A 25,664-nucleotide genomic window follows, 5' to 3' on the forward strand; every position below is an offset into this window, starting at 1 on the left:
CACTTGTGGGTTCCCTACTGCCATTTTATAAATTGCTCTCTGTTGGTTTTGTATCTTGTTTGATTCTTCTCTTTTGTTTTTCTATCATTTGTTTTTGTTTGTTTGTGTTCCATACTTCTTTCCTCTGTTGCTACCTTTTTTAAGTCAAGTGTTTTTGTGGTGGTTTTTTCAAGGGTGGTTACCATTAAGTAATGAAAAGGGTACCTACCATATTCATTGTAGTACCCTATCTTATGAGTATTTCTGCACTTCATCGTCCTTTGCTACTGTTAATCTCCATCTTCTCCCCCCCTTTTTTCCTTTGTTGTCACAGTTTAAGTTTGGTTTTATTGTGTTCTTGGTGGAGCTGTTACTTGTGGTGTTGTTTTCTTTTGTTCTTTGAATCTGGTTGGAAAACCCCCTTTAGTATTTCCTGAAGTGGGGGCTTTCTGCTGATAAATTCTCTCATCTTTTCTGTATTTGTGAATGTTTTTATATCTCCTTCATACTTGAAGGATAGCTTTGATGGGTATAGTATTCTTGGCTGAAAGTTCCTCTCTTTCAGGGCTTTAAATATTGGGGTTCACTCTCTTCTAGCTTGTAGAGTTTCTGCTGAGAAATCTGATGATAATCTAATAGGCCTTCCTTTATATGTTGTACTCTTCTTTTCCCTGGCTGCCTTGAGAATTTTTTCTTTGTCATTGGTTTGTGTCATCTTCATTATGATGTGCCTTGGAGTGGGTTTGTTGGGGTTAAGAAAACTCGGTGTTCTGTTTGCTTCTTGAATTTGAGGCTTTAGTTCTTTCCACAGGCTTGGGAAGTTCTCGTCTATTATTTGTTTGAGTATATTCTCCATTCCATTTTCTTTCTCTTCTCCCTCTGATATACCTATTATTCTTATGTTATTCTTTCTGATGGAGTCAGACAATTCCTGTAGGGCTTTCTCATTTTTTATTATTTTTGAGTCTCTTTCTTCTTCTCTCTGTTGTGCCTCAAGTTGTTTGTCTTCTATTTCACTAATCCTATCTTCAATCTGGGCTGTTCTGTTAGCTAAGCTTGTTACCTCGTTTTTCAGGTTGTAAATTGAGTTTTTCATTTCTGTTTGATTTGTTTTAATAGTTTCAATTTCCTTGGTAATATATTCTTTGTGTTCATTGAGTTGTTTTCTGATCTCCCTAAATTGTCTTTCTGTGTTTTCTTGTATATCTCAGTATTTTTAAGATTTCTATTTTAAATTCTCTGTCATTTAGCTCCAAGGCTTCCAATATGTTAAGTCTTTTCTCCATAGATTTTTCCACATCTGTTTGTGTTACCTCTCTTTCTTTTGTATCCATACTATTCGATTTCCTCTTTCTTATTGGCATCTGAGGGTGGTCTTGTTGATAGCACTAATTAGAATTAATAAAGAGTAAAAAGTAAAAAAAAAAAAAGGTAAAACACCCCACAAAAAAAAAACAGTAATAATTTATTATTTCCCCCTTTTTTCTTTCTTCTCTTTCCCTCTTCTCCCCTCCTCAGGGAAATATCGTGATGACCTGTGAATTATATTATGCTAAATGGAACAAAAACTGCCTATAATGGAGGGCCTGATTTGGGGTGAAGAGTTCAAGGGGCAAAAAAAGGGAGTAGGGACCTACTAAATGCAAAAAAAAAAAAAAAAAAGGAAGAAAATCTTAGACAAGCATAAAATGATTTGCTTGTAAGTGATGGTTGAGTAAGAGATATAATGAGAGGGATAAGAGGGAACCAGAAAAAAGGAGGAAAAAAAAAAGAATAATAAAGAAGAAAAAAATAAAAATAATAAGTAATAATCTGTTGTATTAAGTGGAGCGAAAACTAAATACAATGGAGACCTTGGGTTGGGAGGAATGCTAGTGAGTTAAAAAGCAATGTAAAAAGTACCCAAAATGCCACAAAATAAACAAACAAACAAACAAAAAACAAAAACAAAAGCAAAAAAGAAAAAAATCCCCTTGAATCCCAAATTAACTAATTTGTTTGTGATTGAGGATTAAATGGGAGGAAAAGTAAAATGAGAAAAGAAAAAACGAATAGAAAGGAAAAAATACGAAAAAGAGAAAAACAAAGGAAGAAAAAAAAAGGAAGAGAAAAAAAACAAAATAAAGCAAAACAAAAAAAACAAAAGAGGAGAGAGTGAGAGTTAAGTGTTTTGGAGTATAACCTTAAAGGAGGGTGAGGATGAAGAAGAGAAATAAAATGTAACACTCATGGAGTGTGTAGTTCAAGAAAAGGGAAGCATAAGATGGGCAGAGAATAGAAGGACCGAGGTGTAGGAAATAGAAATAATAATAATAAAGGCAATAAGATAGAAGAAACAAATAACAACAACAAAAAAATTTAGTGGAACAAGTTGTAAAGTCTGTGGATTTTTCTTGATTTTGAGAGGTTAACTTCTTCCTTTTTCTTTTCTCTCCCTCGTCCTGGTCGGTGACTCTGTACCCCAGGCTCTGCCCCTGTGTCACACTTAGGTAGGGATTTGCAGTTGATGGGATTCTATGGCAATATCATATAATTGGCTTTAGTCTTGCTGGTAGTCAAGGCTTGTTGGCGTTTGCAGGGTCCAACGATGAGAGAGTTTGCTTTCCTGGAGTCTCTCTCCTAGTCCCCCTTCCTGAATTAGCAGCTATAAGGCTGATCCAGCTATAAGGCTGCAACTCTTGACGCCTGGGGAGTAAGAGGCTCAAAGAGCTAGGAAATCCCCACTCGATCCCCACTCAGCGCAAGGCTTTGGGAAAGGTTCTGGCAGTCAGAGCCTCCAGTGTAATCAGGCGGGGGTGGGAGTCAATTGTTGTCAAGGTGACTGTTCAGCGCCTAGCATTCAGTTGGACCACTCAACCCAGGCTTTCCACACTTTGTAGCCTGTTTTGGCTGGAAAGAAGAGGCACTAGTCTCTGCTTGTGACTAGTGTAGTATAGATCTTATTATCTGCCAAGTCCCTCTTGTTAGCGTTTATCCCTGAATATGGAGGCTCTATCAATCAGAAGTTGCCCCCACCCCTTTAGCGAGAAGCACTAAAAAATATCATGTCTCTTGTCTTGGATCACTGAACTGAGAGAGATCTTATCAATTAGAACCCATGGGTGCGCAGATTTCATGGGTTAAGCTAATTTCAGTGATTGGGGCCGCAGCTGTGCTCCCGAAGGTATTTCAGGCTGCCTGCGCGCCCCTTCCCCAACACTTGATTGTTAGCTTGAATGGCTGGGTGAGGTGCCCCGCCCACGGAGAGAATCTCCCAAGTAGGGAAGTCTGCCCTGGCGCCTCTCCTGCTCGGCCCCGCCGCTGGCGGCTGGGGCGCACCGGGCACAGGATAATGGGGCACCCTGGGTGTGCGGGCCAGTAGGGCACTCTTGGCGCGTGGAATGCCCAGGGCACGCGCGCGAATGAGGTGCTCCCGGCACTGGTGGCTGGGGACTCTCACTCGCAGTGCGCGGGCCGCTGGGAACATTAGCGGTGCTCGCTCTGCAACCGGACCGGGCGCGCGCTGGCGGCTGCTCGCCGCTTCCGAGTGTGGGCTGACTCACCACAGACGCACTCCCTCCGCGGCTTGAATACACCCTTGTCTCTCAGATTCAAGTGATAACAGTCCTTTCGCTTTCAGTTTGTGTGGAACTCCGGAATGCTCCGAGGATAAATTTTTCTGTTTCTAGTTGATAAATTTGTTGTGATTTTGGGGAGATCTGTCGGACGCGCTGCTCACGGCACCATTTCCGTGACGTCACTTAATCCCCTTGATTTAAACAGGGTAACAAGATGAATTATTTGACAATTATCAAATAATTAATTACATAGTAAGGCAGGTCTAGAATCCACACCATTCAGTCTTTCATTTAATGAACACAGTGTTAAGGAATGACAGGTTCAAAAAATAATTCTAAGCTATGTAAAGATGGCAGGGGTATAGGTGAAGAGATTGATTCTTGACTGTTACCACACTGAGACCATTTGAAAATGTATAAGGGTCTCATCAGGATTCTCCCAACACCTGAAAGCTGTGGAGTTGTGGTCTAATCTAGTATTGATTCTCTTCTCTCATTGGGTTGGTCTTACTCTTCTAGAGATTGTAAAGAGTCATTTCTTAATTACCTGGTCTCATAAGATAGAAAGTGGTTGTTAAATTTTAATAGAAAGGGAACAGAAGCAAAGGGGACAAGTTTTGTTTTGTTTATTTTCCATAGCAATGTTGTTAGGTGTTTTAGTCTGACATGATGTGGCAGGTTTCCATGTATTTCATTCTTCTGCTAGGAGCACATGGTCATTTGACCATGGTGCAGGAAAAGAGGCAGTGAAGCATTCAGCAAAGCCAAACTCCTGAGGGCTGGATAACTTGGAGACCTTAGCACTTGCAAGTAAAATCAACATATGCTTGTCTTTCTGTGTGTGTATCTGTCCATTCTCAGTTTCTGTGACATGAGGAATTTTTAGGCCAGTTACTGGCTAGGCCCTTGAACTCTGTTATAAGTAATAATAAGAACAATGGCATCAGGTGCAATTACAAAGACTTACAAACTCTGAATAGAAATAAACTCAGAGGAGAATATATGTGTTTCTTTATTGACTAAAATAGTTACAGAGGAACAAAAGACAGTTAAACATTCTAGAAAGCAATGTTTTGTGTCATGTTGAGAGAAGTGAAGGTTTTATTAGGATGCTCCCAATCTTGGGAAAACAAGGCTGTATGTGTATGTGTGCTAAAATCTAAAATGAGTTTCTAGAGACCAATGTTCTGAATAAGATAAAGGGTGTGTATGCTAAAGCTTTACAATTTTTTTTCCTTCTGTAAAGGGCATAAGGGAAAATGATAAAGTTTTAGAAATTAAAATAAAAAAATATGGAAGGGAGTTTCCCAGTATCTCTTAAAGATCATTGAAAAATATCAGTTCTAGCCTGTCAAGGCAGTGGTAAAGTGGGTAGAGTTGAAGACCCAGGTTCAAAGTGCAAAGGTCGCCTACTTGAGCACAGGGTTGCCGGCTTGAAAGTGGGATCATAGACATGACCCCAGGGTCACTGTCTTGAGCCCAAAGGGTGCTGATTTGCACTGGCTTGGCTGGAGTCCCCCAGTCAAGGCACATATAAGAAAGCAATCAATGAGAAACTAAGGTGTCACAACTATGAGTTCATACTTCTCATCTCTCTCCCTTCCTGTCTGTCTGTCCCTATCTGTACGACAGAGATTGAACAAGCAACCTCTGCACTTCAGGATGATGCTCTAACCCAGTGGTCCCCAACCTTTTTTGGGCCACGGACTGGTTTAATGTCAGAAAATATTTTCACAGACCGGCCTTTAGGGTGGGACGGATAAATGTATCACGTGACCGAGACAAGCGTCAAGAGTGAGTCTTAGATGGGTGTAACAGAGGGAATCTGCTCATTTTTAAAAAATAAAACATCATTCAGACTTAAATATAAATAAAACAGAAATAATTTAAGTTATTTATTCTTTCTCTGCGGACCGGTACCAAATGGCCCACGGACGGGTACAGGTCTGCGGCCCGGGGGTTGGGGACCACTGCTCTAACCAACTGAGCTATCTGGCCAAAGGTCCTTTCTGACTTCAGTCCCTCTCACAAGAAGACCAACTAACAACTATTCATAGACAATATGCCATTGTGAAAACCCATGATTGAGGCTGTTACACCTCCCTAGATCAAGACAGACTACATTAGAAGGTAAGAGGAATGGCTGACTACATTGTGACTGCATCATCACTACAATGGTGGAACATCACTCTGAGAGGGTCCCCTTGGGCCTTTGCTTTCCCCAAGGAGGGTAAGAGAGCCCCAGGTGGATATTCAGTGCCCTCAGCATTACATGTCATTTCCCAGGAAGCTCATTTAAACATTGTCTTACAATGATTGCATGGAGAATGTGTTGGGCTGACTCCTGGAGGTCAAATTATGATGGAGAAGAGGGGCAAAGCTCAGATCCAGCAATCAGCACTTGAATCTTGGCAGACATAGTTCCTTCTCACAAAAGCATCCAAGTAGAAATCCCAAACAGCAGCTTTTCCCACCTTCAGAGCCAAATGACAATCCTGCCTAGATGGGGAAGTAGGCGTAGAGTACTGCATCATTTAGGATCCCAGATGACAAGTCTTGGTCTTGGAGCCCATTTTGACACCCTTTCACCTTGGGCAGGGACACTGCTTTCTAAACCCATGAACTGCTGACTGTAATCCCTATCTCTGTCTGACAAAAACCTTTCCGAAACACTTCAGAAGCTCTGTAGCCCAGCAGCACTGAGTGGGCAGTGTTACCTATCTACAGAGTCAAGAGAGTGGTCCTATCTGGTCAGGTAGCTCAGCCCACACTTCTGCCTGAGTTGAGACCCCACACAATGAGCCTTTCTGGCCTTGAAGTATGATCTGCCATGCCACCCAGACAAGGTGGCTAATTTATAGCATTATCCTTTGCTGAGTGCCATCCTGAGTCCTGACCAACCAGGCCACTTGAACAGAGAACTCAGAAAGTTGCATGGCCCAGCAGCACTTGGGCTGAGAGCCTGGCCAGGATCTATGCCTTTCTGCAGAGCCAAGTTGGCAGACTCATTTGGCTATAGAAATTGCTATGCAATTCTGCTGAAGTTGGAATCCCATAAAACATATCTGTTGCCTTAGGACCTGTTCTACTTCCCACCTGGTTGGGGGAGCAAATTCCTAGCCTCATATACCACTGAGTTCACCCATTTTCCCCACCCAATTAAGAAGCCTACCTGGAGCAACTGGGAAGCTGTGTGGCCCAGTATCATTTCAGCAGACAGCTCTGCCAGTGGCTCTCCCCTCTATAGTGCCAAACCAATGACCCATCAGGCTAGGAAGCTTGTTGTACAGTTCTGCCTGATTTGTGACCTCCTCCAATGAGTCCTGTCAGCTTAAGCACCTCTTCTGGTGGGAACAGGAGCCTTCCAGATGGGGAAGCTAATTTATAGCCTTGCCTACTGTTGACTGCTACCCAGTCCCTTGCTGTGCAGGTAAACTGTCCAGAGTACCAGGAAACTTCATAGTTTGGCAGTATTTGAACAAAGAGCTCGGCCAGTAATTCTTCCTATCTGTAGAGCTAGGTCAGCAGTCCCATCTGGCCAAGGAGCTTGGTGTGCAATTCTGGTTTTGTACTTAATCAATAAATCTTGCCAGGGTTAGGGTCTGTTCTATGGTCCCACTCAAACAAGTTACTTGAGTAACTTCTGTTAATAGAGCACTCAGATCTGCCCAACCAAGAAAACTAACCAGAGCATGTAGAAAGCTAAACTGAACATCCTATAGACCCACTTACATTGGTGTGTGGGCAAAAAGCCAAGCTGGTGACTCTGCCTATTAACAAAGCAAAGTCAGTTGGCCCATGTAGCCAAATAACTCAGTACCCGGATCTGTCTGTTTCAGGTCCCCAAACAACTATCCATACTAGTTATTAGGACTGTTCTACTACCCCAACTGGGCATTGAAACTAATACATAGAATTGTCTACTTTTGAGTTTAGTACCCAAACCTGTATAACTAGGAAACTGGACAAGAGAATCCTCTTAAAGTATTTAAGCACACTTCAAGAACACAGAGACAGACAAATAACCAAAATTAAGAAAGCAAGGCATGAATAAAATGAGAATTTCAACAAAGAAATAAAAGTTATCAAATACGGAAATCTCAGAGCTAAAAGATACAATAACTAAACTGAAGAAATCAGTATACTTCAAAAGTATACTTAACCAATCTGAAAAAATAATCAGTAAATTAGGAGATAGGTCATTTAAAATTATCCACTCAAAGTAGAAAAAAGAAAAATAAATTAAAAAGGGTAAATACCCTATGGAATTTATAAGGTACCATAAAAAGAAATACAGGGCTGTCCTCAGGTTATAACAGTCTCAATATACAATGTTTTGAGTTTATGATGGTCACTCCCATAAAAACTTAAAATAATTAAAATGTGTTTTGGCTTATGCTGTTAGCATAGTCTTTATGGACTATGTGGGCAAACTGCTTTGATTGTGCATAGCAGAAGAATACACAGTACAGTGTATAGTACTTTTACAGTGGTACCGTGAGAAATAAATTTAATTTGTTCTGTAACCGAGCTTGTAAGTCAGTCAACTCGTATATCAAACTGCCAATACTGGACCCATGCGCCAACGTGCTAACTAGCGGCAGCTTCCTGAATTACGACTCGTATCTTGGAATTTCACTTGGATCTCGAACAAAAATATGGACCGAGTCGCAGCTCATATTTTAAAACAATTTCTACATTGGTCTGTTCATATCTCAAGGTACCACTGTATATCCTTTTCCTTCTTCTGTGGCTTAGTTGTGTTTTTATGTTCTAGTTTATGATTTTTCAACTATGTTAGGAGAAATAAGTGACTTAGGCTAGGGTGTGTTTAAACTTACACCAAAATTCGGGTTATGTCAATGTCATAGGAATAGAACTGTGTAGTAACCCCAGGGTCCCCTGTATATATATTATAAAAATTACAGAAGGAGAAGAAAAAGAAAAAAGGACATAAAATATGTTTAAAGCAATAGTTGCTCAAAATTTACTAAATGGGGGAAATAAAAGACATCCAGATTTATGAGGCCTAAAAAATCCCCGATAGATTAAACTCAAAAAGGGATGCAGGAAGATATATTATAATTACATTGTCAAAATTTAAAGGCAAAGAGAGTATTTTGAAAGTAGCAACAGATAAGAAACATGTGTAATACCAAGAAAAATATATCCATCAAATCTGCCTTTCAGAAAGGAGAGATAAAGACTATCTACAACAAACAAACAAAAACTGAAGGAATTTATTGCCACTAGACCTGTTTTACAAAAAAAATACAAAGTTCTGTAAGTAGAAATAAAACATTGCTGATTAACAATATAGAATAATAGATGTAGGTTATAAAATTCATGAGTCAGAGTAAATATATAGTCTGAGTTAGATCGTCTAATATTGTAATGGAGGTATGTAATTCACTTAAAACTTTATTTTTAAAATTATAAAAGTATTCAAAATAACCATAACTACAACAATTTGTTTTTGGATACACAACAACAACAAAAATATTTAAAGAGTAATATCAATAACCTAAATTGTGAGTAGAGTGGAACTAAAGTATAGAAATTCTGTCAAAGTTAAGTTTGTTATGAGCTTTAAACAAGGTCTTACAAATAAAAGATATTTTATGTAAGCAACATTGTAAGCACAAAGAAAAGAATGTAGGCCCAACTGGGTGGTGGCACAGTGGATAGAGCGCTGGACTGGGATGTGAAAGACCCAGGTTCGAGACCCCGAGGTTGCCAGCTTGAGTGAGGACTCATCTGGTTTGAGCAAAAGCTTACCAGCTTTGACCCAAGGTCTCTGGCTCAAGCAAGGGGTTACTCAGTCTGCTGAAGGCCCATGGTCAAGGCACATATGAGAAAGCAATCAATGAACAAGTAAGGTGTTGCAATTTGCAAAGAAAAACTAATGATTGATGCTTCTCATCTCTCCATTTCCTGTCTGTCTGTCCCTGTCTATCCCTCTCTCTGATTCTCTCTCTGTCTCTGAAAAAAAAAAGAAAAGAACATAGTAATTACACACACAAAATTATAATAAAGGCGTCAAAACATACTGTCACAAAATATCATCATATCCCAAAAGAAGACAGCAAGGAAAAAAGAAACAATGGATCTGTAAAACAGTTATAAAACAACTAATAAAAGGGTAGCAGTAAGACCTTACCTATCAATAATTACATTCAATGTAAATGGGTTAAATTCTTCAATCAAAAGATATAGATGGCAGAACGGACTAAAAAGAAATCCAATGATCTCCTCCCTATAACACTGACCTTAGCTTTAGACACATAGACATTTTGGTCCTCAGACTGCATTGCTGGTAATCAGAACCTGAACTGGCTGAGGACTGTTGGTGGGACTTTTCCAGAGATTAAACAACTGGGTTCCTTATGATGATGACTACCCAGTGGTTTACCTGCTGGCCTATGAGAATCTGCCAGCAAAGATTCCTCCTTATGAGAGAGGGTATACCACACAGATTACAATGAGTTGACCTAGTTTTTCCTCCAAATCTTTACTCTGAAGAAGCCTTCTGGAGTTCATTTGTAATTTAACATCCTACAAGAAAAGCCCTGCCTATTAGGCTTCTTCATCTACAAGGTGATCCTCAACTGATGCACATTGAGTATGACTTCAGGAAGTGTACTAAGTCCTAGCAGTGAATGATTTCCAAGGTATTGAGCATATCAAGGCTGTTGAGATCCTGAAGACAGCCTATAAAATTAGCATGCATGTCTACTTCTTTCCCTACAGTTATCATCACTAAAAATAGAGGACTGTGTATTAAAGAGTTGCAACCACAGCCCTTCACATGAAATCTTCTAGGACAAGCTTGCCAAGCCTCACGGTAGCCATGTGAGAATCTTTTCTCTCCATCCTAGCATAGTGGAGTGAGGAAGATGGGGCACAGTAAGGCCCTGCAGTGAGCCAACTTCATGACTCAAACTTTTCTATATTTTTAATTCTCTAGTTTTTTAAGTGAACTTCATTTCCTGGAAGAAAAAGAATGATAATATCTTGGAATAGCCTTCCCTGTGGAGAATCCTGCTCAAAAAGGCAATTGACATTTATTAAATACCATGTGCTAGGCAATTTTTCATGTCATATAATTTTCATTAGAGTATAGAAACAAGTAAGGAAAAAAATCTTAGGGACCTCCAATTTAATCTGCCTAGCTATCTCATCCCATAACATCAGTCTCTTATACTTCAGAGTCTCCAGTCAAGCCTATTTTTTCTCACCTCACTCCTCTTATTTTGTCCTCCAAAAAGTAAAATACTATCTTGAAGGGGGAAAAAATGACACACAGAGATTGAGATTGAAGGAATGGAAAAAAAAGATACTTCAAGTAAATGGTACCAAAGCATGGGTGGCTATACCTATATTAGACAAAATAGACTTTAAGCTAAAAGTGTCAAGAGAGAGAGAAGTTCAGTGTATAATGATAAAGTAGTCAATCCATCAAGAAGATATAACAATTTTCAATATTTATGCATCTAATATTGTAGCATCTATACTTTTAAACCAAATAATAACAGAAATAAAAGGAGGAACAAACAACAATACAATAATAGGTGTGGACTTTAGTACCTTACTCTCAACATTGGATAAATCATTCAGAAAGAGAATCAATAAAGAAACAGTACATTTGACAATACTATAGGGCAAACTGATCTGACAAATATCTAACTAACATTTCATCTAACAAAATAGGAGAATACACTTCTCAATAACACAGAATAGACTTCTCAATTGCACATGGGAAATTCTTCAGAATAGATCATAAGTTAGGCCATAAAAGCCTCAGCAAATTTAAGAATATTACAATCATTCCAACCATTTTTTTTTACCACAATGGTGTGGTAGAAATCAATTATAGAAAGAAAACTCACAAACATATAGAAATTAAACATCATACTCCTGAGTAACAAGTGAATCAAGTATGAACTTATAGGGAAAAAATAAAGTGTCTTAAGACAAATGAAAATGGAAATACAATATTTCAAAACTTATGGGATGCAGCAAAAGCAGTGCTAAGAAGAAAGATTATAGCTCTAAGTGCATAATTAAGGAAATATAAAAATCTCTAACTTTATACCTAAAGAACTAGAAAAATAACAAACTAAGCCAAAAGTTAAAAGAAGGAAGAAAATTTAATGATAAGGAGTGAGCAATTCCTCCGAGTGCCTCGGCAGTGCGCGCCCGTGTTATCGCACAGAGGGGCAGAGTCAGGGGCCTTTGTGTGGGCCAAAGCGGAATCTCGAGCCGCCCCAGCGCCTGGCAAAAGCAGCGCACGGGGACGGAGTGAGACTCAATTCCAACGCTACAACTTTTCCCTGCGGTTGGGGGTTTCACTCAGAGCGTGAGAATGCTGGCCGGATATCCTGGTCACAGACAGTGAGTGAGAGTTTCCTCCAAGCGCCCCGGAAGTGGGCGCCCGCTTGTGTTACCGGACAGAGTGGCAGAGCCAGAGGTCTTGTTCAGATATTTTCCTTCTATACCCATTTTGTTGAGAGTCTTAAACATAAAATTGTGTTGTATTTTATCGAAAGCCTTTTCTGCGTCTATTGATAAGATCATGTAGTTTTTGTTCTTTGTTTTGTTGATATGGTGTATTACATTAACCGTTTTACGTATGTTGAACCATCCTTGAGATTCAGGGATGAATCCCACTTGATCATGATGTATTATTTTTTTAATATGTTGTTGTATTCGATTTGCTAGTATTTTGTTTAGTATTTTAGCATCTGTATTCATTAGAGATATTGGTCTGTAGTTTTATTTTTTTGTGCCATCCTTGCCTGGTTTTGGTATGAGGGTTATGTTGGCCTCATAAAATGTGTTTGGAAGTATTGCTTCTTCTTCAATTTTTTGGAAGACTTTGAGTAGAATAGGAACCAAGTCTTCTTTGAATGTTTGATAAAATTCGCTGGTATAGCCGTCAGGGCCTGGACTTTTATTTTTGGGGAGGTTTTTAATGGTTTTTTCTATTTCTTCTCTACTGATAGGTCTGTTTAGGCTTTCTGCTTCTTCTTGACTCAGTCTAGGAAGGTTGTATTGTTCTAGGAATTTATCCATTTCTTCTAGGTTGTTGAATTTAGTGGCATAAAGTTTTTCATAGTATTCTACAATAATTCTTTGTATAGCTACGGTGTCCGTGGTGATTTCTCCTCTTTCATTTTGGATTTTGTTTATATGACTTCTTTCTCTTTTTTCCTTGGTAAGTCTTGCCAAGGGTTTGTCAATTTTGTTGATCTTTTCAAAGAACCAGCTCCTTGTTCTATTAATTTTTTCTATAGTTTTTCTGTTCTCTAATTCATTTATTTCTGCTCTGATTTTTATTATCTCCTTTCTTCGGCTGGTTTTGGGTTGTCTTTGTTCTTCTTTTTCTAGTTCCTTAAGGTGGGAAGTTAAGTGGTTCACTTGGGCTCTCTCTTGTTTGTTCATATATGCCTGAAGTGATATGAACTTCCCTCTTATCACTGCTTTTGCTGCATCCCATAGATTCTGATATGTCGTATTGTCATTTTCATTAGTCTGTATATATCTTTTGATCTCTGCACTTATTTCTTCTTTGACCCATTCATTTTTTAAAAGTATGTTGTTTAGTTTCCACATTTTTGTGGGACTTTTTTCCTCTTTTTTGCAGTTGAATTCTAGTTTCAAGGCTTTATGATCAGAAAATATGCTTGGTACAACTTCAATTTTTCTAAATTTGCTGATATTGTTTTTGTGGCCCAACATATGGTCAATTCTTGAGAATGATCCATGTACACTGGAGAAAAATGTATACTCAGTCACTTTGGGATGAAATGTCCTGTAGATGTCTATCATATCCAGGTGCTCTAGTGTTTTGTTTAAGGCCACTATGTCTTTGTTGATTCTCTGTTTGGATGACCGATCTAGAGCTGTCAGCGGTGTATTGAGGTCTCCAAGTATGATTGTATTTTTGTCAGTTTTTGTTTTAAGATCAATAAGTAGCTGTCTTATATATTTTGGTGCTCCTTGGTTTGGTGCATATATATTAAGAATTGTTATGTCTTCTTGATTCAGTGTCCCCATAGCCATTATGAAATGGCCATTTTTGTCTCTAAGTACTTTTCCTGTCTTGTAGTCAGCATTATCCGATATGAGTATTGCTACACCTGCTTTTTTTTGGATGTTATTTGCTTGGAGTATTGTTTTCCAGCCTTTCACTTTGAATTTGTTTTTATCCTTGTTACTTAGATGAGTTTCCTGTAGGCAGCATACAGTTGGATTTTCTTTTTTAATCCATTCTTCTACTCTGTGCCTTTTTATTGGTGAGTTTAATCCATTTACATTTAGTGTAATTATTGATACTTGTGAGTTCCCTATTGCCATTTTATATCTTGCTTTATGTTAGTTTTGTGTCTTGTTTGATCCTTCTCTTTCGTTTTTCTATCTTTTGTTTTTATTTGGTTGTATTCCATACATCTTTCCTCTGTTGCTATCTTTTTTATCTCATGTGCTTCTGTGGTGGTTTTTTCAATGGTGGTTACCTTTGAGTAATGAAAAGGGTCCCTACCCTGTTCATTGTAGCGAACTATTTTGTGAGTACTTTTGCACTCCATCGTCCTTTGCTGCTGTTAATCTCCGTCTTCTCCCCCTCTTTCTTTTTGTTGTTGTCACAGTTTAAATTTGGTTTTATTGTGTTCTTCTTGGAGCTTTTACTTGTGGCTCTGTTTTTTTTTTGTTCTTTGTATCTGATTGGAGAACCCCCTTTAGTAATTCCTGGAGTGGGGGTTTTCTGATGATAAATTCCCTCATCTTTTCTGTATCTGTGAATGTTTTTATTTCTCCTTCGTATTTGAAGGATAGCTTTGATGGGTATAGTATTCGTGAGCCAGAGGTCTTTGAGTGGGCAGAAAGCCCGCCTGATTATGCTAGCAGCTCTGACTGACTGAGCCTTACCCAGAGCCCTGTGCTGAGTGGAAATAGAGTGGGGAGTTGCCAGCTCTTTGAGCCTCTTACTATCCAGGCAGAGGCAGCAGCAACCCCATAGCTGGATTATCAGGCTACTAATTAAGGAAGGAAAGACTAGGAGAAAGGCTCCAGGAACACGGAATCTCTCACTGTCGGAGCCTATAAATGCTATTGACCTTCGACTGCCAACGAGACTAAAGCACAATACATGACATAGCCATAGAGACTTATCAACTGCAAACCTCTACCTGAGCGTGCCAAAAGGGCAGAACCCGGGGTACAGAGTCACCGACCAGGAAGAGGGAGAGAAAAGAAAAAGCAAGAAGATAACCTCTCAAAATCAAGAATAATCTGCAGACTTTATAACCTATCCCATTTTATTATATTTGTTCGTTTGTTTCTCTTATCTTCATTCTTGATACTTTTTTTTCCTCCTCCAATTTGGCCGATTAACTCTCTACCGGTCTTACTCTCTCCTCTCTTTGAACTACACTACCCATAAGTGTTACATCTCCCATTATCTTTTCTCTTCTCTTCCTTTCTCTCTATGAGGGTTGCACTCCAAAACCCTTAACTCTCTCTCTCTCTCTCTCCTTTCTTTTTTCTTCTTTTAGTGGTTACCTCTTTTTTTCTCTCTCTTTCTTTTCTCCCTCTATATTAGTTTCTTCCTTTCTCCTTTACATCTCCTCTCATTCAAACCTCAATAACAAACAAATTATCTTATCTGGGACTCAAACCTATGTTTGTGGCATTTTGGGGGGTTTTTACTTCACCTTTTTAACTCACTAGCAGTGCTCTCATCCCTGGCTCTCCATATTATCTAGTTCTTGTTCCACTAAATACAATAGTAATTTTTTAATTTGTCCCCCCATTTTTCCGTTTTCCTCTTATTCCTCTCATCATAACTCTAAGACAACCAACACCTAAAAGCAAATCATTTCATTCTTGACCCAAATTTTTTCCTTATTTGCTTTTTGTGGGTCCATACGCTCTTTTTTTTTCTTTTTTCTTTTTTTTTTTTCCTTTTTTTCCTTTTTTTTTTTTTTTTTGCCCGTTTATTACTTTTCCCCAATTCAGGCCCTCCATCACAGGCATTGTTTGTTATAATTCACAGTCCACCACAAGATTTTCTCAAAAGAGAGGGGAGAGGAAAGGAGAGGAAAAAAGGAGGGGGGGAATTATTTCCTTTTTTTTAATTTTTATTTTATTTTTCTTTATTTCATTATTAATTTTTTTTTTTAAAAAAAACAACTCTTTTCGATTTTTTATTTTTTTTTATTGTTATTTTTTTTAACTTTTTATTCTTTATTAAATCTCATTAATACTATCAACAAAACCACCCTCAGATGCCATTAAGGAAGAGAAAATCGAATATCATGGATACAAAAGAAAGAGAGGTAACACAGCTAGATGAGGAAAAATCTATGGAGAAAAAATTTAATATATTGGAAACCTTGGAGCTAAATGAAAGAGAATTCAAGATAGAAATACTAAAAATCCTCCGAGATATACAAGAAAACACAGAAAGGCAATTTAGGGAGCTCAGAAAACAACTCAATGAACACAAACAATATATGTCCAAGGAAATTGAAACTATAAAAACAAATCAAACAGAGATGAAAAACTCAATTAACGAGCTGAAAAACGAAATAACAAGCTTAGCTAATAGAACAGGTCAGATAGAAGAGAGGATTAGTGAAATAGAAGACAAGCAACTTGAGGCACAACAGGGAGAAGAAGAAAGAGACTCAAAAATTAAAAAAAATGAGATAGCCCTACAAGAATTATCTGACTCCATCAAAAAGAATAACATAAGAATAATAGGTATATCAGAGGGAGAAGAGAGAGAAAATGGAATGGAGAACATACTTAAACAAATAATTGATGAGAACTTCCCAAGCCAGTGGAAAGAACTAAAGCCTCAAGTTCAAGAAGCAAACAGAACTCCGAGTTTTCTTAATCCCAACAAACCTACTCCAAGGCATATCATAATGAAATTGACACAAACCAACAGCAAAGAAAAAATTCTCAAGGCAGCCAGGGAAAAGAAGAATACAACATATAAAGGAAGGCCCATTAGATTATCATCAGATTTCTCAGCAGAAACTCTACAAGCTAGAAGAGAGTGGACCCCAATATTTAAAGTCCTGAAAGAGAGGAACTTTCAGCCACGAATACTATACCCATCAAAGCTATCCTTCAAATACGAAGGAGAAATAAAAACATTCACAGATACAGAAAAGATGAGGGAATTTATCATCAGAAAACCCCCACTCCAGGAATTACTAAACGGGGTTCTCCAATCAGATACAAAGAACAAAAAAAAAACAGAGCCACAAGTAATAGCTCCAAGAAGAACACAATAAAACCAAATTTAAACTGTGACAACAACAAAAAGAAAGAGGGGGAGAAGATGGAGATTAACAGTAGCAAAGGACGATGGAGTGCAAAAGTACTCACAAAATAGTTCGCTACAATGAACAGGGTAGGGACCCTTTTCATTACTCAAAGGTAACCACCATTGAAAAAACCACCACAGAAGCACATGAGATAAAAAAGATAGCAACAGAGGAAAGATGTATGGAATACAACCAAATAAAAACAAAAGATAGAAAAACGAAAGAGAAGGATCAAACAAGACACAAAACTAACAGAAAGCAAGATATAAAATGGCAATAGGGAACTCACAAGTATCAATAATTACACTAAATGTAAACGGATTAAACTCACCAATAAAAAAGCACAGAGTAGCAGAATGGATTAAAAAAGAAAATCCAACTGTATGCTGCCTACAGGAAACTCATCTAAGTAACAAGAATAAAAACAAATTCAAAGTGAAAGGCTGGAAAACAATACTCCAAGCAAATAACATCCAAAAAAAAGCAGGTGTAGCAATACTCATATCGGATAATGCTGACTACAAGACAGGAAAAGTACTCAGAGACAAAAATGGCCATTTCAGAATGGCTAAGGGGACACTGAATCAAGAAGACATAACAATTCTTAATATATATGCACCAAACCAAGGAGCACCAAAATATATAAGACAGCTACTTATTGATCTTAAAACAAAAACTGACAAAAATACAATCATACTTGGAGACCTCAATACACCGCTGACAGCTCTAGATCGGTCATCCAAACAGAGAATCAACAAAGACATAGTGGCCTTAAACAAAACACTAGAGCACCTGGATATGATAGACATCTACAGGACATTTCATCCCAAAATGACTGAGTATACATTTTTCTCCAGTGTACATGGATCATTCTCAAGAATTGACCATATGTTGGGCCACAAAAACAACATCAGCAAATTCAGAAAAATTAAAGTTGTACCAAGCATATTTTCTGATCATAAAGCCTTGAAACTAGAATTCAACTGCAAAAAAGAGGAAAAAATCCCACAAAAATGTGGAAACTAAACAACATACTTTTAAAAAATGAATGGGTCAAAGAAGAAATAAGTGCAGAGATCAAAAGATATATACAGACTAATGAAAATGACAATACGACATATCAGAATCTATGGGATGCAGCAAAAGCAGTGATAAGAGGGAAGTTCATATCGCTTCAGGCATATATGAACAAACAAGAGAGAGCCCAAGTGAACCACTTAACTTCCCACCTTAAGGAACTAGAAAAAGAAGAACAAAGACAACCCAAAACCAGCCAAAGAAAGAAGAAAATAAAAATCAGAGCAGAAATAAATGAATTAGAGAACAGAAAAACTATAGAAAAAATTAATAGAACAAGGAGCTGGTTCTTTGAAAAGATCAACAAAATTGACAAACCCTTGGCAAGACTTACCAAGGAAAAAAGAGAAAGAAGTCATATAAACAAAATCCAAAATGAAAGAGGAGAAATCACCACGGACACCGTAGATATACAAAGAATTATTGTAGAATACTATGAAAAACTTTATGCCACTAAATTCAACAACCTAGAAGAAATGGATAAATTCCTAGAACAATACAACCTTCCTAGACTGAGTCAAGAAGAAGCAGAAAGCCTAAACAGACCTATCAGTAGAGAAGAAATAGAAAAAACCATTAAAAACCTCCCCAAAAATAAAAGTCCAGGCCCTGACGGCTATACCAGCGAATTTTATCAAACATTCAAAGAAGACTTGGTTCCTATTCTACTCAAAGTCTTCCAAAAAATTGAAGAAGGAGCAATACTTCCAAACACATTTTATGAGGCCAACATAACCCTCATACCAAAACCAGGCAAGGATGGCACAAAAAAATAAAACTACAGACCAATATCTCTAATGAATACAGATGCTAAAATACTAAACAAAATACTAGCAAATCGAATACAACAACATATTAAAAAAATAATACATCATGATCAAGTGGGATTCATCCCAGAATCTCAAGAATGGTTCAACATACGTAAAACGGTTAATGTAATACACCATATCAACAAAACAAAGAACAAAAACCACATGATCTTATCAATAGATGCAGAAAAGGCTTTCGATAAAATACAACACAATTTTATGTTTAAGACTCTCAACAAAATGGGTATAGAAGGAAAATATCTCAACATGATAAAGGCCATATATGATAAACCATCAGCTAACATCATATTAAATGGCACTAAACTGAAGGCTTTCCCCCTTAAATCAGGAACAAGACAGGGTTGTCCACTCTCTCCACTCTTATTTAATGTGGTACTAGAGGTTCTAGCCAGAGCAATCAGACAAGACAAAGAAATAAAAGGCATCCATATCAGAAAAGAAGAAGTAAAGGTATCACTTTTTGCAGATGATATGATCCTATACATTGAAAACCCCAAAGAATCCACAAAAAGACTACTAGAAACAATAAGCCAATACAGTAAGGTCGCAGGATACAAAATTAACATAAAGAAGTCAATAGCCTTTCTATATGCCAACAATGAAACAACTGAGAAGGAACTCAAAAGAATAATTCCCTTCACGATTGCAACAAAAAAAATAAAATACTTAGGAATAAACATAACAAAGAATGTAAAGGACTTATATAATGAAAACTATAAACCATTGTTAAGGGAAATTGAAAAAGATATAATGAGATGGAAGAATATACCTTGTTCTTGGCTAGGAAGAATAAATATAATCAAGATGGCTGTATTACCCAAAGCAATATACAAATTTAATGCAATTCCCATCAAACTTCTAATGACATTTTTTAAAGATATAGAGCAAAAAATCATCAGATTTATATGGAACTATAAAAAACCCCGAATAGCCAAAGCAATCCTAAAGAAAGAGAATGAAGCTGGGGGCATAACAATACCTGACTTCAAACTCTATTATAGGGCCACGACAATCAAAACAGCATGGTATTGGCAGAAAAATAGACACTCAGACCAATGGAACAGAATAGAAAGTCCAGAAATAAAACCACATATATATAGTCAAATAATTTTTGATAAAGGGGCCAACAACACACAATGGAGAAAAGAAAGCCTCTTCAATAAATGGTGCTGGGAAAACTGGAAAGCCACATGCAAAAGAATGAAATTGGACTACAATCTCTCCCCCTGTACAAAAGTTAACTCAAAATGGATCAAAGATCTAAACATAAGACCTGAAACAATTAAGTACATAGAAGAAGACATAGGTACTCAACTCAGGGACCTGGGTTTTAAAGAGCATTTTATGAATTTGACTCCAATGGCAAGAGAAGTGAAGGCAAAAATTAATGAATGGGACTACATCAGACTAAGAAGTTTTTGCTCAGCAAGAGAAACTGATAACAAAATAAACAGAAAGCCAACTAAATGGGAAATGATATTTTCAAACAACAGCTCAGATAAGGGCCTAATATCCAAAATATACAAAGAACTCATAAAACTCAACAACAAACAAACAAACAATCCAATAAAAAAATGGGAAGAGGATATGAATAGACACTTCTCCCAGGAAGAAATACAAATGGCCAACAGATATATGAAAAGATGCTCATCTTCTTAGCTATTAGAGAAATGCAAATCAAAACGGCAATGAGATACCACCTCACACCTGTTCGATTAGCTGTTATTAGCAAGTCAGGTAATAGCAAATGTTGTAGAGGCTGTGGAGAAAAAGGAACCCTCATCCACTGTTGGTGGGAATGTAAAGTAGTACAACCATTTTGGAAGAAAGTATGGTGGTTCCTCAAAAAACTGAAAATAGAACTACCTTATGACCCAGCAATTCCTCTACTGGGTATATATCCCCAAAACTCAGAAACATTGATATGTAAAGACACATGCAGCCCCATGTTTATTGCAGCATTGTTCACAGTGGCCAGGACATGGAAACAACCAAAAAGCCCATCAATAGATGACTGGATAAAGAAGATGTGGCACATATACACTATGGAATACTACTCAGCCATAAGAAATGATGACATCGGAACATTTACAGCAAAATGGTGGGATCTTGATAACATGATACGAAGCGAAATAAGTAAATCAGAAAAAAACAGGAACTGTATAATTCCATACGTAGGTGGGACATAATAGTGAAACTAAGAGACATTGATAAGAGTGTGGTGGTTATGGGGGGGAGGGGGGAATGGGGGAGGGAAAGGGGGAGGGGGAGGGGCACAGAGAGAACAAGATAGAGGGTGACGGAGGACAATCTGACTTTGGGTGGTGGGTATGCAACATAATTGAACGACAAGATAACCTGGACTTGTTATCTTTGAATATATGTATCCTGATTTATTGATGTCACCCCATTAAAAAAATAAAATTATATAAAAAAAAACAACACCAGAAATAAATGAAATAGAGAAGAGGAAAACAATAGAAAATATTAATAAAATTAAGATTTGTTTTTTTAAAGAAAACAATTTAAAAACCTTTAGATTGACTAACCAAAAAAGTATGCCCAAATTAATAAAATTATAAATGAAAGAAGAGACATTACCAGTGATACCACAGAAATACAAAAGATCATAAGAGATTATTGTGAACAACTCTATGCCAAAAAACTGAATGACTTGGAAGAAATAAATTCCTAGAAACATACAACTACCAGGTCTGAAACAGGAAGAAAAAGAAAATCTGAGCAGACCAATAACTGGTAAGGAGATTGAATTAATAATCAAAAATCTTCCGACAAAGAAAAGCCCTTCCCAGATGGCTTCACTAATGAAATCTATAAAACATTTAAAGAATTAATGTCAATCATTCTCAAACCCTTCCTAAACCAAGGAAAACTTAAAAAGTTGTTTTATGAGGCTGTGTCACCCTAATACTAAAGCCAGATAAGGACACTACAAGAAAAGTATAGCCCAATATCTTTGATGAATGTATCAAACATTCTAAAAAAATACTAACAAACCAAATTCAGTACCACATTAAATAAATCATACCCAGTGATCAAGTAAGACTCATCCCTGAAATGCAAGGATGTTTCAACATATTCAGATCAATAAATATGATAACATCACATGAAAGGAGTTAAATCATATGATCATCTTAATAGATGCAAGAAAAATCATCTGACAAAATTCAGTACCCATACATATAAAAAAAATTTTTGACAAATTAAGTATAGCTTTGAAGACAGAGATTGACTTCTCTTCTTTAGTTATGAAAGTCCTAGATGGCATCTTCTTCCAATACAAGGCTGTTTTCTATACACTGAAAATCTGTCATTTAGGGTAATCACCTTCATTATTTTAGCTAGATCTTCTGGAAATATTGCTACAGCTTCTACATCAGAAGTTGCTGCTTCACTTTGGACCTTTATATTATAAAGATGGCTTCTTTCTTTAAACCTCATGAACCAACCTCTGCTAGCTTCACATTTTTCTTATGCAGCTTCCTCACCTCTCTCAGCTTTTATGGAATTTATGAGAGTTAAGGCCTTGCTCTGAGTTAGGCTTTAGCTAAAGGAATGTGCAATTTGTTTACTTTTCAATGCTGACCATCAAAACTTCATCTATATTAGCAATACAGCTGTTTTAGTTTATCAGTCATACGTTTACTGAAATATAAATTTTAATTTCCTTTAAGAACTTTAATTTTAATTCAAAACTTGGTGGGAATGTAAATTTGTGCATCCATTATGGAAAACAATATTGTGTTTCTTCAAAAAATTAAAACTAGAATTACCATATGATCTAAGAATTCCATATCTGCATACATATCACTGTCCCAAAGAGATCATCTGCATCCACATGTTCACTGATGCATTATTTATAATAGCTAAGATATGAAAACAACTTAAGTATCCACTGACAGATGAGTGGGTAATGAAAATGTGGCATGTGTACACAATGAAATACCATTCAGCCATGAAGATGAATAAATCCTGCCATTTGCAACTTGGAGGGACCTTGAAGGCACTAAGTTAAATGAAATAAATCAAACAGGGAAAGGCAAATACTGTATGATCTCACTTAATGTAAAAATCTAAGAAAACCAAACTCACAGAAACAGAGATCAGATTTGATATTGCCAGAGCTAAAAGAGGGGTCAGTGGGAATTGGGTAAAGATGGAAAGAAAGGTACAAACTTCCAGTTATAACATACATAAACCCTGGAGATATAATGTTCAACAGAATGACTTTAGTAAACAGTATTGGATTGTAATTTGAAGGTTGCTGAGAAAGAGTAGACCTTAAAAGTTTTCATTATAAGAAAAAAAATATTATAACTATGTATAGTGATGGATGTTAACTAAGCTTATTGTAGTAATCATTTTACAATACACTTGACCCTTGAACATCATGGGGGTTTGGGTGCCAATAGCCTGCACAATTAAAAACACATATATAACTTAGGTTCGCCCTCTACATCCAAGGATTCTCAACGACTGATGGAAAATACTGTTTTCGATCCATGATTGGTTAAATCCACAAATGCAAAACATTGGAAAACAGAGCACCAACTGCACATTAATTGAAAAAAATCTATATATAAGTGGACTTGCACAGAACAAGGGTCAACTGTATATACATATATCAAATTATACAATATTATATAACCATCATATCTCAACAATACTTGAGGAAAAAAAAGAAACTAAGTTCTGATTTCTTTGTAAGTGGAATAATATCTGATCATAAGTACATCATTTCCTTAAAAAAATAAAATAAAATCTCCTTCTTTATCATTTGAGAGATGGAGTGCTAAATGACAAAGGAGATAGTAGTAGGATAAGAGAATTAAGGAGGAAAATTTTAGATTTGTGAAATCTTACTAAGGTTATTAAATTTAGAAAATGTCTTTGAAAGAAAAATATCACTATCTTTTGTGCATAGGAATGTGATCTCCCTGGCTGGTGGCTCAGTGGATAGAGCACCAGCCCAGTAGAAGGATATCCTGGGTTCAATTCCTGGTCAGGGCACATGGAAGAAGTGATTATCTGCTTCCTCCCCTCTTCCTCTGTCCCTTCTCTCCCTCTTTCCTTCCCACAGCCAGTTGCTCAATTGGTTTGAGCATGGCCCCAGGCACTGAGGATATCTTGCTTGGTCTGAGCAGCAGCCTCAGGCTCTAAAAATAGCTCAGTACTCAAGCATTGACCCCAGACAGGGTTGCTGTTGGATTTGGTTGGGGCACATGCAAGAATATGCCTCACTATCTCCCCTCCTTTCACTTAAAAAAATTGAAAAAGGAATGTGATTAATTTTTTATAAAAAGCTATGTCTTTCTGTACTTTATTGGCTTTATTCAGTTCATTAGAGAGATATTTTTCAGACATTATCACTATCAATATGAATTTGACAATGCTTGAGATTTAGCATGAACATATGGTGATAGTCTTTCTTTGAGTAAGGTGCTGTGATTGCAAGCATAGGCGTTTGTGGAAAGCATTCCACTCAAAGCAGGAAGGAAAAGCATGCAGTCTGAACACTAACAGTGTGGAGGTACATTGCTACTGCAATATCATCATGGTTGGCTTGAGTAATATCAAATAATAATTTACATGTAGGATGTATGTGTGTAGTAGAAATTTATGTGTTAATATTTTATCACTCCCCAAAAATGAAGGCAATAGAGTACCTCCCAAAATGCAATCAGTATCATACTTGTCAAAAGAGGGTATATTATTTGATCAAAAGGCTAAGCTGGCATAATTGAGAGACCTCAATATGCAGAAGTTTTCATGAGATTGGAAAAGGAGGAAAGGGCAGGTTCAACACCCTTTAGGGGGCATCCACCCCTCTGCTTTGCCCTGGAAGAATCTAGTCAAGTGGCACTCCAAGCTATAACAGACGCTAGGAAACATAGTTCCTATCTGGGTGGCTATGCAATCAGGTGAAACTAAGACACTTGTTAATAAAGAGAAAAAGGAAACTGATAGATAGCCAGCAGTTTCTGCCAGTTAGCAGTCAACTGATTTTTATTGAATAAAAAATGCTATGTATGTGACATTTAAGATCCAGAACAGTAATACAGGGTGAATTTCCAATTAAAGCAAGATAGATTTTCTAAGATACCATTATAGAGTTTTAATAAATATTTTTTAAATTTATTCATTTTAGAAAGGAGAGAGAGAGAGGGGAAGAGAGAGAGAGGAGAGAGAGAAGGGGGGAGGAGCAGAAAGCATCAACTCCCATATGTGCCTTGACCAGGCACACCCAGGGTTTCGAACAGGCTACCTCAGCATTTCCAGGTCGATGCTTTATCCACTGCGCCACCACAAGTCAGGCGAGTTTTAATAAATATTTAAATTAAGAATCATTAAAAGAAGAATGTCCCTCACAAATGTTCCTTTTTCCATTAACAGTAAATCAGGTATTTTGTTCTTTCTGCATAGCTACTTAATGAGATACTACTATACAACGTTTCTGTAGTTGAGCAGGAAACAAAATAAGCACATAAAAGTGTATTTGAAAGTATCAAGGAAATTCCATATGCATACTTATTCTGAGACATACAGTGAAGAAAAGAACTAATATTCTATTACCCATTTTTAGCCATGGAGAGTCTCCTCAATTCTTTTTTTCTTATCTTTCCAGGCCAATTGCTTTGTTCTCACTGAGACTACTTGACACATGCTTATTTTTGTGCCAGCTAAAGAAAAATGTCAACCCCAGGCCCTCTGCCACATCTCTATGTTTCATTATATCCAGCAAGGCTGTGGTTGCTTAATTAATTCAAGACAACAGTACTAATAATTAAATAATATGCACAATGCATTTTAAGAAAAGTAGCAGTAAGTGATATAGTTTTCTCCACCAAACCTTGTTTAAA

At 37.2% G+C, this 25,664-nt stretch overlaps 1 pseudogene; it reads left to right on the forward strand.

The window, feature by feature from the left end:
* Positions 1 to 8,930: 8,930 nt before the first annotated feature.
* On the forward strand, positions 8,931 to 10,320 carry LOC136329931 (PDZ domain-containing protein 11-like; annotated as a pseudogene).
* The last annotated feature ends 15,344 nt before the right edge of the window (positions 10,321 to 25,664 follow it).

This window comes from Saccopteryx bilineata, chromosome 3 (assembly GCF_036850765.1).
Source record: "Saccopteryx bilineata isolate mSacBil1 chromosome 3, mSacBil1_pri_phased_curated, whole genome shotgun sequence".
In the NCBI taxonomy this organism is placed as follows: domain Eukaryota; kingdom Metazoa; phylum Chordata; class Mammalia; order Chiroptera; family Emballonuridae; genus Saccopteryx; species Saccopteryx bilineata.